Genomic DNA, 14,256 nt, shown 5'->3' with positions numbered 1-14,256 from the left:
ATGAACATTTTCAAAGTATAGGTGACATGTATAGATTTGTAATATAAAAAGATTGGATGCTTTAAAGCAAACAATTACTAAAAAGAAACCAGAAAGAATATAATAAAAGGGATAATGAAGTCACACAATATTACCACTACTTTGTATTTTAGAAACATAAAACAGTTAAAACAGTTTCTTCTGGTTAAATGCTCATTCTTTGGTTTTCTTTTCCCCCTTCCTCTGCTTCTCTCCAAAGGGTTTCTGGGTTCAAGCATTCAGATTGACCTTTTGGTCCCCATTGGTCTCTGTGACAAAATGGTTTTCCTCATAGGCTCCTAACCTAGTAACTACTGAAGTATAAATGGTTCTATTGTGCTGTAAACTGCTCATCCAACTCTGGCTATACTTCCCTGAACATTGTGGCTCCCTATTTTAATTCCAACATTCTTTAGATCCACAAATATTCTTAGCATTTCTGTTCCATTTCTCAACAACCCTCCTACCCTTGCATCCTAGGAAATGAGAATGCATCCAGGTGCTCTATAAAACATGTGTAACCTATTGGGGACCATTTATGTCACCTTAGATTCTTCTCTGTCCCACTGCCCTTACCCATATTTACAATTGTAGAATATAGCACAAGGCCAAATGGAGACTTTCATGGATCTCATCCAGGAAATTGGGTCACTAGTTCCAGTGTTCTCATGTATACTCTTACCTTTCTGGAAGTTTCTATTGCATCCCCAGAAATACCATCATATCCATCCAGCAGAACCACAAAAATGCACACATATCCTTGCATTTCCTCACAAAGAGGACATAGAAAGGACATTGATGTTGGATCCTTTGCCTTTCGCCTTCTAATGAGAGCAGAATTCTGCCCAAACCACCCTCCCTCCCATGATAGTCTGAGTTCTCTTAATCTCTTGCTTATAGTGAAACAAATATTCAAGGGCACTAGTCCTGGCTCATAATTTGTTAATAAGAGGTTAATGAATTTAGAGAAACCTTCTAACTTGACACCATTATATTGCTAGGGAATTTTTTTAAGGTTTTTGTTTTTGTTTTTGATCATAAAAGCTAAGCACTGACTTTTTTTTTTTTTTTGGCTCTTTGTATAACTATAACAGTTTTAATTCTTATTCTGTTTGTACCCCACACATAGTATATATATGATATTAGTTAATCAAATAGAAGTTGAGTGCAGGAGGGGTGCCTGGGTGGCTCAGTCGGTTGAATGTCTGACTTCAGCTCTGGTCATGATCGCACAGTCCGTGAGTTAAGCCCCATTTCAGGCTCAGCACCGAGAGCTCGGAGCCTGGAGCCTGCTTTGGATTCTGTGCCTCCCTCTCTCTCTGCCCCTCCCCTGTTCGCATTCTGTCTCTCTCTCAAAAATAAGGTAAAAACATAAAAAATATTTTTTAAAAAGTTGAGTTCAGGAACATTAAAAAATAAAACAATATGTTTCAAGAGATTTCATCATTACATAAGGAAGACAATTATCTATTGTAGTGATATAGAAGAGAGGATTGGATTATGTTGGTGGTGACAGAAATGGTAAAAAGTCAATGGATTTAAGAGACAAATCTGGCCTGTCACCTATTTATGCTAATAAGATTTTATTGTGACACAGTCATGATTATTTATGTAGTCAACATGGCTGCTTTTCATTACAACAACAAAATTTATCCATTATGATGGGGACCACATAATCAACAAAACCTAAAATATTTACTACCTTTTCCTTTACAGAAAATGTTTGCCAACCCCTAATTAACAGCAAAGTTCTAAATTCTATGCACTATACACACTGTTTATGAAAGATATCAAAAAGATTGTTTACTATTGTAAACAATTGGCTTTGATCTTAATTGTTTTTACTTCATGGTCTAGAGACAATTGATGTATATGTTATTTAACTTCATATGAAAAAGGCCTTTTGAAGTCAGCATTTACATTCAGTTTTTAAAAATTGATAATCAGTTGTTTTATAATTATTCTTTTTTAGAGTTACTTTTTAAAACATATATGAAAAATTTAAACATAAAAGTAGAAAGAATAACATAATGAACTTTCATTACATGTATGTCCTAGTTTGAACAAGTATAGTTATAATAATTTTTATACCTCCACACCACTTTACTCGTGCTTATTTTGAAGCTAACTCAAGACATATATCCTTTTCTCTTAAATATTTCAGTAAATGTCTGAAATATAACTACCCTTTTTTAATATAACCATAAGACATCATACCAAAAATGACAGTAATTCTTTAATATCAAACTATCTTACAATTTTAGGTACAATTATATTTTATATGTTTCAATCACTATCCTGTAAAACCTATATGGTACAATTGGTTAATATGACTGCTAGGTCTTTAGATCTAAAGTTCCTCTTTTTATTTGTTTCTTTTCCTCTATATAATTCATTTATTGGATTAACCACATTATTTGTACTGTAGAGTTTTCTACATTCTGGATGTTGATGGTTGAAACTTTGTGGTTCCATTTAACATGTTTCTCTAACACCAGTACTTCCTATAAATTCACAGCCAGATCTAGAATCAGGTTTATATTTAGCAAGAATACCTTGTATGTGGTATTTATAGAGGCAGTTTATAGAGGTTATAGAGGCACTTAATCATTTGTTTTTCTTTGTTAACTGGCATCCATTGATGATTATTGCCTAGATCTGTTACTTCACTAGGGCTGCAAAATTGTGTGAGTTTAATTCTATAATTATTCATTAGCTGAAGTATTTCTATAAAAAGTCTCTAATGAATTATTTTTGTTTTCCCTGAAGCATAGTTCATATAGGAAAAGTGTAAGTTACTCTTTTTTCAAAACAATGAAGTGCTTTCCAAGCTTGTTCCCTAGATGAGCATGGAGGATGTTTTCATATTATAAAGTAAGTAATGGATTGAAATGTATGTGATGTGCTTCAGTCCATTGCAACTATATTATTCTTAAGATGCTCAAATTGTCCCAAATTTAGGCAAAGGGAACCTATTCAAATTAGATTCTGGAGTCCTTTTAAAGAGTTAGTAATCTTTTATAAATTCTTCATTATTCTATCAGACATGAATAACCCAGTTTGTTCACATCCTGATGCAGACCTAGAATCAGCTATTTCTCCAAGGAGTTCTGTATATTTTTCGTGAGAAATGGTAATAAGCACAATCTTGATACTAGTAATGCATGTTATTACTGGATTGGTCATTATCTATATTATTTTTTATAAGACAGAACTAGAGAATACACTTTAGTGTAAGTATATTAATGCTTCCAATTCAATATCAGGGTTTTTCTTTTTTTTTATTAATTTATTTTGAGAGAAAGAGAGGGAGGGGCAGAGGAGAGTGAGAGTGAGAGAGGGAGGGAGGAGAGAGAATGCCAAGCAGGCTCTGAGTATCAGCACAGAGCCCCAGATGGGGCTTGAACTCATGAACTGAGAGATTATGATCATGATCTGAGCCAAAACCAAGAGTCAGACACTTAACCAACTGAGCACTCAGGCACCCCGGGATTGTTCTTAATCTCACTAATCTTACCTCTGTATCTCCTCCTTTTAGTGTTAAAATTCCTTGTTCTCAAATGACACCAACATATCCATTTGCTGTATCCTGGGTAAGAAATATACTACAGTCTCAGAATAATGAAACCAATAGCACCAATAATATGATTACTAAAAATTGTTTCTTGTATACCTAGAAGTTTTCTGTACTTTAAACAATTACTTTACTTCTAAGCTTTACTTCTAACAATTACTCCGTGTATCTTAGTAATTAACTATTTGTTGACTTATTGTAGTGGATTTCCATTAAAATCATTTATAATTATGGAAATTCCTATATGATTTTGAAATTGAGCTATGTAAAACAAATACATAACCACTTTATAAAATGACTTGGAAAATTCCATAATTCTTTGTCATATATGTTTTGTTTTAGAAAAATCTTTACTTCATCCCCACAAAAATTTCAAATCCCTTTCCTTACCTACCACCTGTATCTCTTCTTCTACCCACCTCCCATTAAGAACATTTCTTTAAATGATAATCAGCCTAGGAAACCATGATGAAAAGGAAAATAAATATTATACCATAGTTATGTAAGCATTTCTTTCAAAAGAGAAACCACAGCATTTCCTCCCAAAACTATGCTTGAAATATATTACTGAATTCTATCTCAGGGAAAATAAGTATCTATACACATGTAATAGAGTTTATAAAGATATACATATATACTTTAAATAGCACCTATTCTTGTTTCTATGGATTATAATCTTTAAATAATGTTAAAATGTACTCTTAATACCCTTCAATTATCCCTTTTTCATATTATCTTCTTTATGGTTAGTCTGTTGAAGGGTACAACAAGTAATATTTATGTCATAAAAGCTTCATTTCTTCCCTTAAATGTGGATTTGGTAACAGATGAAAGCTTGATGTTCAGCTAAATATGGATTTGGAAGTATCACAATTAAAAATGTGATGTATCATGACTATTTTCTCTTGAGGGCTTTGAAAATGTGTCCTTACTGATTGTAACATAAAAATTCGCTGTCAGCTGCAAGCTACTCATGACTATATGACTAAGTATAAGTGATTTGACTATGAGTCAACTTATTATGCATTTAGTAAAATACCTTGTACCACAATTATATTTTAAGGACAATTCAATTATAGCTTTTTTAAAAAATCAAGGAAAGATATTGAGTACACCCATTTATTTGCAATTACTTTCAGCTTCATATTAATATAGATGATAAACACAGTTTCTCTTCCAAAATTTGAATTTTATGAACTGTAAATTTGTCATGTTGTCTGCATTGTAATTTATCATTTATATAAACTACTTTACCTAAAAGAGTTTATATTCATAATCACTGATTTAATATACTTCCCATTTCAGTGAATGCTCTGACTACTGCTATAAATGATGCTGAAATTTTTATTTAAACTATGAGGAATCTTTCATACAAGTAAATTAAGTAGCAAGACCAAGATCATAGAAATTTGTAGTACAGAGAATACCAATTTTTATCTAATGATAGCTTACAATTTATTGTATTTATACTAAATACAAATGTATACTAAATTACAAAACCAGTTTTCACTGAAGAAAAAATTAAATTTAGGCAATTTAAACATGTATAGCTAAATGGCAACCAAAACAATGATAACTATTTTTCTCCTTTCAGTGTTTTCACATTTGGTCTTCTACTCTTGATCTTCTACTCTTCTTGATCTTCTACTCTTGATCTTCTACTCACCTATTATTACCGTGTAATCCCATACCAAATGTGGAGGGTTTTGTTTGTTTCCTTTTTTCCACTTTTAACTCAGTAATTGAATTTTCAAAAAATTACTTAGGATTAAGTTTCTTTAAAAGAACCTATAAACTTATAAACTTATAAGAGAAGTTATAAACGGCAGCATGCTAGACAAAATTTAAAGCCAATCAATAATATTCTCCAGTTCTTTCTGTCCTTGTTCAGGTTCTCTCATCCCCACAGCAAGATGTTTGTTCTAGTGATATCAGTTTATAAAAAACTTTGTGGAAGGCTCTCCAGGAGAAATTGCAACAGGTTATTACTGAGTCTAGAGAAGATACATGCAGTGGATGAAAGGTTGTTCTATTCCTTGTCAGGTAGCTGAAGTACCCATTGTTTATCTATAACCCTTAAGTCTTTTTCACAGCTGATCATCAGGTCACTGAAGTTCAATTCTTTAATGGTGATTTGGTAGCTCCAGAATTTTCTAACAGATAAAGTAAGATGAAGACAAGTTCTTTAATTCATGAATCACCATGGAATTTTGGCCAGAACTGATTTGATGCAGAACCAATAAATATAATGTTGAATTATGGTTAACTATACCTAATAACAATAAAAAGTAGGAAGAGGAGGAGGGAGAAAGGAAGAGAAGTAAATGTAGTTATTACTCCCTCTTCCAAGCACTTTAGCAGAGTATTCAGGAAAAAGAGGAATGCATTTATTGTTATTCAGGATTCTGCTTGTCTGTGAAGGGTGAATAGATCTCCCTTTAGTTTGCACGCTTTATCAGGAACAAGCTAGTCTGGGCCACTCTTTGTGGAGAAATCAAATAGAAGTTCAATCCACAGTGCTCAGTTTGTGGCCAGCAAAGGAAAAAATATTGCCTTCTCTTTTAGAAGAATCTTGGTCTTGTTTATGCAATATGATTCAGACTAATAGGGTTTTGTAGTAAGTATTAATGTACATGGAATTTTTAAGAGAAATAAATTTGGCATTCAAATATAGCAGGATTCTGCTATTTTAAAATGGTATTTTCTGGGGCACTAGGTGGCTCACTCAGTTAAGCATCCAGCTTCAGCCAAGTCATGATCTCATGGTTTGTGAGTTCGAGCCCCACGTGGGGCTCTGTGCTGACAGCTCAGAGCCTGGAGCCTGCTTCAGATTCTGTGTCTCCCTCTCACTTTGCTTCTCCCCAGCTCATGCTTACTCTCTCTCTCTCTCTCAAAAATAAACTTAAAAAAAATTAATGAAATTTTCTATATTGTCATCTATAATTTCAAAAATTCTCTTATGATCTTAGTTTGATTTATATATACTTGTTTTCTCTTTTTCCATTTCTTCTTCTGTTTCTTTAAAAAGTACTTCATGTGCTTTGTTTATGCAATAGTTTAAAATATCAATTAGGAAACCATGGTTTATATACTTTGAAGTAAGTTTTCAAGACAAAACTATAAAAATATTTGTCCTAAGGAGTCTTATTTTACTAAGAATTTAGAAACTGAAATAGCCTGAGGAATGCAGGAAAACATGGACATTTCATAAAATAATTTGGTTCTTAAAACAACATGAAATAAAGCGAAACCATTTTGTAATCTCATTCCCTGAATCAATTCCCTTTGAAAATCTCAGTAAAAGCCTTTTACATTTGATAGGAATCTCTAGATTTGACCAAAGAAAATGTATTTTAGATTATGCAATTTGAAAAAGAATGATTGATTGCTTTGCTTAAATCAAAATAAAAGTTTTAACTACTATGGAGGGAAAATGATTTCAAAGGAAATGAATCATTTATGGGTGAATTTTATGCATGTTTTAAATTAACTGCTCAACATTGAACATATTTCTCTTATTCTGGTTAAGAATGTTTGCAATAATTGGGGTGCCTGGGTGGCTCAGTTGGTTAAGCGTCTGACTCTTAATTTCAGCTCAGGTCATGATCTCTCAGTTTGTGAGATAAATCCCCACACCAAGGTCTGAGCTGACAGTGTGCAGGAGCCTGCTTGGGATTCTCTCTCTCTCTCTCTCTCTCTCTCTCTCTCTCTCAAAATAAATAAATAAATATTTTTAAAAAGAGAATGTTTGCAATAATTTAAACATCTTATCTTTTTTCTGAATAAATTTACATTAATTTATTACCAAAATTATTCTTAGATATTTTTTTCAAAAATTTTAAAACTTATTTTGAGAAAGAGAGAGAGAGGGAGGGACATACAGAGAGAGGGAGAGCAAAAATCCCAAGCAGCCTCTGCACTGACAGTGCAGAGCCTGATGTGGGGCTCAAATTCACAAACCGTGAGATCATAACCTGAGCCAAAATCAAGAGTCAGATGCTCAACAGAATGAGCCACCCAGGTGCCCCTTAGGTAGTCTTACTCTCATATAGTCATGATATTTTTTTTTTAAGTTTATTTACTTGGTTTGAGAGAGAGAGTACACATGCATGAGTGGGGGAGGGGCAGAGAGCGAGAGAGAGAGAGAGAGAGAGAGAGAGAGCGAGAGAGAGAGAATCCCAAGCAGTTTCTGTGCTATCAGTGCAGAGCCCTATGTAAGGCTGGATCTCACAGACCATGAAATTATGAGTTGAGCTGAGATCAAGAGTCAGATGCTTAAACTGACTGAGCCACCCAGGTGCCCCCATGATAAATTTAATTGATCATGAATCAATTTAAATTTAATTTGATTAACTTAAATTGAATATATTTTGAAGATCTGAAAATGATTTTAGGATTTCTTCCCATGCGTAGGCCTATTGAAATTAAATATAAATCAAGTGTTAGAATAAAGTTAAATTTAGCAGATTTTAACCAATTTAACAGCACAAATTATGTTCCCTATTGAATTCATTAATAAACCAAACAATTAGAGGGGCACCTGGGTGGCTCAGTTGGTTAACCATCCCCAACTCTTGGTTTTGGCTCAGGTCATGATCTCATGGTTTCATGAGTTCGAACCCCACATCGGGCTCTGCACCAATGGTGCAGAGCCTGCTTAGGATTCTCTCTCTCCCTCTCTGCCCCTCCCCTACTCACACTGTCTCTGTCTCTCTCAAAATAAATAAATAAACTTAAAAAACTTTTTTTAAGTAAACCAAACAATGAGAGCTTTTTGATAAAGTTTTCTGAAGTCCCTCTTTTATTCTCAAGCGGCAATTCAAAGGTACAGATTTTCAGATTGAGTTCTTAAATATATCTTAAATTCATTCACTATAGGACTTATTTTTGGAAACATCAATACAACTGGCTCTTCCAGTTTTAAGTTTTATGATCCAAAGTTCTAAATTAACATCGTTTTCCAATCAGAAGTTGATGCATTTTGATTTCTGATGGTAATACATATGCCTTAGCATAACAAAGGTGATAGATTCTAGGCCCCTTAAAGAAGTTATGGGTGGCCCAGTAGTGAATTTAAAAGAGCAAAAATTTTTATTTAGTTTTTTTTTCTAATTAGGTTTATAAGATAAATGATTTTATTCTCCATAGAATGAACCTAGTAAAGTTTATCTAATAAAAGTTTAGCTCTCAGGATTAGGTGGATCCACAGGTTTAAAAAAGGCAACATAAAGGTGTCTATGTGGGTAGGACTTTGGCATGAAGAAAGTACTGTAATAGATGATAGATGTATGCTTCATATAGATGGAGCACAACAGCAAAAGGAAACCATTGTCTGACAATAGAAAAAGATATGCATAAAATGCCTCAAAACACAGATGCTGGCACATACTTAGCAAGTGCTGGCTCTGTAGGCTATTCCAGCCTCTTGAGGAACCCTCCAGGGACCTCAACACCCAAATTGAAATCATCAATCTCACGGGAATCAATAAACAATGCTAACAAGCTAACAACCCCCCACAAATCTCCTCGGACCCACGGTCACAAAGCAACACTATTAATCAATATGATTCATATCTTGGCCAGAGGGCAGTGTCATAAATGTGTATTTCTTATTTTAGCAGGAAAGCTAAGACTAATTCCAGACCTCCTTAAATTTTCACAACACAGTCAATCTGCCAACTGATAGTAAAGGCCTTCTTAGGACAAAAGGCTCATTTTTAGTCTGTCAATAGCACTTGCCTCATAACATTATATAGTAAGATAGATAATCAAAGCTATATACAGAGTCCAAACATTTGTAATACCCAGTGTTTGGGTTTGGTATGGAATTAGACAGCAATGCCATCTAATAATATTGGCATAAACTTTTTCATATTTTTGTACTAACTATATTTTTTTACCTCCCTGATCATATAGCTTTCAGTACTTTATGGTATATATCTACTGAATGATTAAGAAAATAATCTACCATTAATCAAGTCTAAGTCTTCTTCAGGCCAATTGTTACTGATAAAGAGAATGTCCTGAGAGGGATTTAATTCAATTTCCCAGTATATATTGCAAAGATTTCCCAAATTTAGATACTGGAAAAGACTCACTATATTCTATACATCATACTCATGTTGGCTTTTATTTAAAGACAAATGAAAGAGATTAGGTACCTAGCTGCCTCAGGTAGTGTGTGAGACTCTTGATCTCAGGGTTGTGAGTTCAAGTCCCATGTTGGGTGTAGAGCTTACTTAAAAAAAAAGAAAAATAAAAAGACAAATGGAAGAGAATACAGGCAAGCATGAAGGTTCCAAGAAACATTCCCATGAGCGAGCTTCCCAGGGCTGTTTATTCATACACACTGACCTTGCTCCTTCTCCAGCTTAAACCACCAAGATCTGTGCAAACAGTCTTAGCTTTGGGAGACCTCAAATACGAAGTTCCAAGCATGGCTTTTATGGCTCTCTGGCTACATAATAAGCCAGCATGATTTAACTGGTTATGCTGGTTGCAAACCATCAGTAAAGAAATTAAGTTGGGGGGATTTCTAGCAGAAGTTTAGAAATTTAAATAAATCATCATAAATCCCATCATCCTTATTTTAGCAAAGAATCAAAGACAAAACATTTGGGAGTCCCCAAAATTAGTGTTTCCAACTCACCTGTAATTAAAATCTGTCTCACATATTTATGATAATCAATACCAGTATTATCATGTTCCTAATACATATATACATATAATACAAGTAGGTAGACAATAGGAAATTGTCTTTTTTTTTTAATGATTGTGTGTGTGTTTAAATAAGCTCTACTTCCAATGTAGGGCGCGAACTCATGACCTTGAGATCAAGAGTCTCACACTCAAAAAAAAAAAAAAAAAAATCACATACTCTACCAACTGACCCAGCCTGGCACCCTAGAGAACTATTATGATAGGTGACAAAAACCCAGTTTACAGAGACAAAGATGCTAAACAGTGGCAAGGGAGGGGGGAATATTGTAAGGACTATGTATAGGGGGAAAAAACATTACAACCCCCCCCCCCAAGTATTAAGTATGTGCTTTGAAGCAGGGATTAAAGACAAACTGCTCAATTAGGGGCTAGGGAATAGAAGAACCAAGTGAAAAACTGACTCGCAGTCTTGACATTAAATTACTTACCCAAATTTCCTTAAATTATTCTCCATTTAGAGTCTGTTTTTCCTAAGAGCCAGGAGTATGAACAATTTTACAGATGGGTGCTGACAGAAGAGATACCATGATACCACAATAAGGTATAAAACATTCAAGTATATTTGTTGTAGTCAGTGATAATTAAACAGTTTGAAACCATCTGAAATATGGAAGTAAAAGTCAGAAAATCAGAGATTAAAATGCAGAGAGCTGATTGGTGACAGAATTGTTATTCCCAGGCCAAATGGGCTTGCTAATATTCTTCTTCCAACATTAAACCCTGAAATTTTGCCCCCCCGACCCCTACAGGGATAAAGCTTGTCCAGGATTATTTTTCCCATATATGAGCACAGAACAAGTGCTTCTGAAAATAGGGATTTCCTAAAGAAAAATCCCAGAATGTTAATCTCTGAATGCCCAATCTTAAATCAGGATCTCTACTCAAATATGACATGGCTTTATGAGGAGTAAGTGTGAGGATGTGGAGAAATAGGATGGAAATTGTCATTATACTCTCCAACTTTTTCTACTTTGTAGCAGCAAATTCCCTTTCCCATCTGAAACATGAGGTTTGGGGGATAAGCATTTCGTTCAACAGCCTGGAGCCTACTTCAGAGTCTGTGTCTCCCTCTCTCTCTGCCTCTCCCCCACTTGCATGCGCTTTCTCTCTCTCTCTCAAAAATAAGTAAAAAAAAACCATTTTAGAATGTACAATTTACATAATTTTTGCATCATATCCAATATTCTATATTTAAATTAATGTATTATATATGTATATATGAAATAAAATGAAAATGAATTACAATATAAAATAAATTAGAATTATATATATAATATAAAATAAGTTAAAATCAAGAAGCAAGAAGTATATTTTAAATAACTGGGTAGACTTGTTTTCAGTAATCTACCAGATTAGCAGTAAGCAATGGTCAGAATTATTCTTTACTTTGGTGTTCTTCATATTCTGCTTCTTTAGTAAAGGTCCATTCTACAATTCCTCCCAGTTGCATCGGTTTCATCAGATCAAGTGATAGCATGTACACTATATATAATGAGTTAGTTTTCCTTTTCCCTTCTTTCCCTTCTTTCAACTCCGACTATGAAAAAAGAATGTATCAGGGCACCTGGGTGGCTCAGTCGGTTGAACATCTGACTTTGTCTCAGGTCATGATCTCATGGTTCGTGGTTTGAGCCCTACATAGGGCTCTGTGCTAACAGCTCAGATCCTGGAGCTTGCTTAGGATTCTGTGTCTCCCTCTCTCTCTGCCCCTCCCCCACTTGCATTCTGCCTCTCTCTCTCTCTCTCTCTCTCTCTCTATATATATATATATATATATATATATATATATATATAAACATTAAAAAAATTTTAAATAGCATATTTGAAAATAATATGCACTGGCAAGAAAGAAAAATTAAAAAATCTTAAAATGTTATCTCTAAATATTCAAAGGTTTGATATCAGACAAGGAAACAACTATCACTATTTGAGACTCTCACTGATAATTCTGGATAGATTGCTAGAATATTGAATTATTTAGTTTTTGTTATTAATAGTAGAATGAGAAAGAGGCCAAACATGTATCTTGAGGAGAGGCAAAGTCAAGTTATAGACGTTTCGCCCATACTACTAATGTTCAGAGACAAAAAATAGATGAAGATTTCCTTCTAGAAATACTCCAGCTCCAACTTTTTCTTGAAGCTACTCTTGCTGGATCACTGGAAGAAGATCAGAATGTAAAACTTAAAACCTAAAATGATTCCCAAGTGTTCACATAAGTGGTTTACAGGACCCAGCACAGCAATACCTACATCTGATATAATTACCCTTATCCTATGAGTAAGGAAAAAAATGAGCAAGGAAAAAAATATTGAACTAATGGTGAAGTCAGAGAATATGCCACTAAGATATGAACCGAAGATAGAACAAAAAATACGAGCATCAGAAACACAAAGTAAATAAATATATATGAATTTTAGAAAAGTCTTAACACATAAATCAAAGTAAATCTTTTCTTCAAGAATATTTGTGTCAGTGTTACTTTTAAAAATGGAAGAAATTAAGATGCCCTAATACAGAAATATCAAATAGACTGAGATGTCCAGACAATGAAATACAACCTTTAAAACTGATAGGGAAAATGACCACAAGTGGTGTTTAAAATCACCTTAAAAATATAGTGTGTATATATATAGTATATATATATATATATATATATACTATATATATACACACACATATATATATAAGCATATCTATTGAAAGATAAAACAAGATGATAATAGCTACTCTCCCAGGGTAATGCATTTGTGGGTTATTTTTTACACACTTTTCATAGAATTTCCATATTTTTAAACTTCCTTTACAATAAATAATAAATTCTGTAATCAAAAATATTTAAAAGAATAATGATACTACTGGAGCAAAAAGGCATAAAAAAGTAGCCAATGGTAGGAATGATAATTTACTATTAAAGGATAACAATGAAGAAATCTCAATTCATTTCTGCAAATAGTAAAGAAGAAAATGAATATTACATTACTCAACACACTGAGAGAGCAAGAGTGCTAGGGAGCAATTGTAAAACAATATAAAACAATTTGTGTTTTGTTTTTTTTGTTTTTGTTTTTTTCATAAGACTGCCCCTGAAAACTCACTACATGAGACAATTTTGTCTCTGTCCAAGATAAATTCTGGGCAGCCCCACTGCTTTTCACTCTTTGTTAACAAAACCACTATGATCATTTTAGTGCTGAAACAGCTCTCACTCTGTAATTAATATACACATATAGGTATAAAAAAACCTCAAATTCAAAGTTAAAATGCTTCCATATTCTAGCCAGACAAGCTTCTCTCCTACCCCATCTAACAACTTCAGGGTTGGAAAGATAGAGGGGAGAAGATGTAAATGATAATGGGGTCTTTCTTAAATGAAGTTTTCTAATCTATACTTCCAATGTAAAGGAAATACAAGACCTACCTGGATACTTATGACTTCTCCCTTGAGCTTCTGGTCCAAATGGACTTCCTTAATTGGGCCCTTCTCTTTCCTATTCTCTCTCCTTCTCTAATAGTCCATGATAGACCCAGTCCTTTGACCAGTCATTAGTGGGATTTCTTTTCCAAACCATCCAGACCACTACTTTGCGGCCATAAACTTTTTTTTTAAATTTTTTCTAGGAGGGGCGCCTGGGTGGCTCAGTCGGTTGAGCGTCCGACTTCAGCTCAGGTCACGATCTCACGGTCCGTGAGTTCGAGCCCCGCGTCGGACTCTGGGCTGATGGCTCAGAGCCTGGAGCCTGCTTCTGATTCTGTGTCTCCCTCTCTCTCTGCCCCTCCCCCGTTCATGCTCTGTCTCTCTCTGTCTCAAAAATAAATAAATGTTAAAAAAAAATAAAAATAAATAAAAAATTTTTTCTAGGAAGGAAGTATGAGTTAATGTGTCCCCTAAACTTCCAAACTTCAGTAACCTATCAGATTCTCCAACTAGTCTTATTTAAGTC

This window comes from Panthera tigris, chromosome C1 (genome assembly GCF_018350195.1).
Source record: "Panthera tigris isolate Pti1 chromosome C1, P.tigris_Pti1_mat1.1, whole genome shotgun sequence".
NCBI lineage: Eukaryota > Metazoa > Chordata > Mammalia > Carnivora > Felidae > Panthera > Panthera tigris.
This window is presented reverse-complemented; position numbering follows the sequence as displayed.